Source organism: Bactrocera latifrons, unplaced genomic scaffold (assembly GCF_001853355.1).
Source record: "Bactrocera latifrons isolate USDA-ARS-PBARC rearing strain unplaced genomic scaffold, ASM185335v1 scaffold_90, whole genome shotgun sequence".
NCBI lineage: Eukaryota > Metazoa > Arthropoda > Insecta > Diptera > Tephritidae > Bactrocera > Bactrocera latifrons.
The window spans coordinates 308,810-311,537 of record NW_017537601.1 but is presented as its reverse complement, the minus strand read 5'-3'; the positions used below and the strand labels follow the sequence as shown (position 1 = coordinate 311,537).

At 34.8% G+C, this 2,728-nt stretch overlaps 1 non-coding gene across 1 annotated transcript; it reads right to left on the bottom strand.

Annotated features, from left to right (window-relative positions):
• Positions 1–2,296: 2,296 nt before the first annotated feature.
• Trnaf-gaa lies at positions 2,297–2,369 on the bottom strand. Its single transcript has one exon. It is a non-coding gene; the product is annotated as a tRNA-Phe (tRNA).
• Positions 2,370–2,728: the final 359 nt, after the last annotated feature.

The following is a 2,728-nucleotide window of genomic DNA, read 5'->3' as shown; positions in this document are numbered from 1 at the left end:
TAATTTTTCTAGTGCCATTGTTGGAGTGGATTTAACGCTCCTGTTAAGCAGAAAACAGCGAGTCGCTGACTCGTTCTATTGGTTTCGTGTATGCAATTTCTTTCATACCGGTCCACAATATCGGAGTCTCTTAAAGTAAGATTTGTTTGACTATCGCTGTGTAACATCAATACATGAGACCAGGTGATAGACCCCAGGTAGACCCTACATTTTTCTTACACGCGGATAAGACAGCACTATCTTCATTCACTCTCTCCTTCAAATTAAATATCCACATCATAAAGACATATCCACATGATAAAGACTTCAAATTAATTGAGTTTAGATAAAGTTATAATATGTCTTAAGGGGTTAGAGGTAGTTAGAATTTTCCAAAAAGAAAGTTTTTTATTGGATTTTCCTTACGTGTAATATCTTAAAAATATTGTCTGAAAATTTCGCGTTAATCCGATAATTAGTTTAAGAGTTATTCGACTAATAGCAAAGAGAGCTCGAGCACTTCAAAGCGCTAGTGTGAAACTTTAAACGCGTTTTTTCTCAAAACTATGTTTTCTGAACTGGTGACAACTGTAACTCGAAAACTGCTCAGTAGATTTTAAGGAAATTTATACAGCTTTTAGAATACATAATAAACCCGAACCTGATCGAAGATTTTTATTTTTTCAAAAATTTCGATTTTAAGACCAACTAACTCTTGATTTTTTCCTTTCCTAAGGCCGCCATTTTGTTAATTATTGAAAAACCAAAAAATCCTTCGATCAAGCCCAGGATTATCTATTTATAAAACTAATTTTTTTTTATCCGATTGATTTTAGATAAATCTCTAAGAACTTATGGTTGTTACCGCAAGTACCTCTTTTTGGAAGAGGCAAATAAAAACAACTATAACTTTGGAAATAAAAATTTTTTTTTTTTTTGAAATTTTCGGGACCTCGAGTCAACATATTCTATAATAATGTTATCTTACTACTTTTGTAAAGTAACACGATTTAATAGCAAACAAAAACATTTTTTCGTGCCTCTGACTACGCCTAGATGGAACTTCTTTCCTTCCCAATGTTTCCGAACAAACAATAATAATGTATGTACTGCAAGACGAAGGAGCCCTTACATAACAGAATAATTTTGAATTTTTGGTATAGTGTGGTTTTTTATGGTTGTGATTTTCAATAAGGCAACTCTAATTTATTCTTAGTATGGTTCACCATCTTATAAAGAACAGACTTAATCCGGAATGGAACCGGACTGGTTCGGTCAGCGCGACGCATTACACACTATATTCAATATTCGGTTGACATAATCACCCAGCAGAGTCGGTAATTCGACCGACAATGGATCGGTTTCGCACTATGTTGCAACGCATACGTTAGTCGTGCAGGGCGGCAGAGTATCCCGGCAGACCCGAATGAGTCTATTCGACAACGCGAGTAACAATTGTCGCTCCTGCCCATCTTCGTTTGTGTGCTTAGAAAACCCAACGGTAAAGGAGAGAATAAGAAGATGACCAAATATGCCAATTTTCACCAAAAAATTTTGTTCTGGAAGCTCACTTTGGTTGATTGGGTACGCTAATGATTTTGGAGTGGGTATAATTCACAATCCATTGCCTACACGCCGTTAAATCCTAAAAGAGGCACTGTTTGGTGCGCTCAATGGGCAGAGGAAATAATTGGTATATAATTCTTCAAAAATTAAGACTGTCATAATATTACAATCGACAATGCAACAGGCCCATGATTAATAACTTTTTCGTTCTTAAATTGGAAGATATTGATTTGGATGATCTTTGGAATTCCAAGAAGACGGCGCTACTTGTCGCGTCGTTGGTCAGGGAAGTGGCTTTAAAAATATTGCGCTTTAACACTGCTGGACTTTTTTTGAGGGGATTTGTGAAGTCGCTTCATGCCTTGGAAGAAAATATTATGCGAATTATTGCTGACGGGCCATATACCAATTGCTGTAAAAAGTCTCTGCTGGAATTCATTCGAACCTGCGCATAGTCTAAAATAAGGGTAACCAATATTTAATCAAGAATGAACGTAATTAATTATTTAAATTTAGCTCACAGCATAATTTTCCCTACTAAAACGCACCGGCCTAAAATATATGTGAAAAATATTTTCAAATGTTTGTTTATTCCTTTAAGAATTTCAATGAGTAAGTGGATAAAACCTTAATGCCTTTATCAGCATTTGTGGTACAATATTATTTATTCGTTTTATTTTGTTGAATTTCTTGCCTAAAATTGTTACAAAAAAAATTATATAAAAAATAAAAAATAAAAAAAAGTTATGTCTGCCGAAACCCGGGATTGAACCGGGGACCTTTAGATCTTCAGTCTAACGCTCTCCCAACTGAGCTATTTCGGCGCATACAAATAATACAGTCGAAGGCTTAGCAGTTCAGACACAGCAAACATTCTAGGCGATGTTTGTATGCATACTTCGACGCACGAGTGTGTGTGACAGTGCACAGATACGAACCTGCAATGCTTCTGACTATCAGCAGCTCGTTTAGTTATCGGTGGTTGTTTTTGTTTTATGTGATATGAAAGTCGCATGTTGATATCATCAACCAACAGAGCTGTTGATTCTATTAATAAGAACTATTCTGCTATTAATTTTGCTATATACATACATACATATATTTATATGCAAATAGTATATTTATATTACTTAGTAGAATTAAAGAGTTTTTTTAATTAAAAATTTAATTTTGTTCAATACGT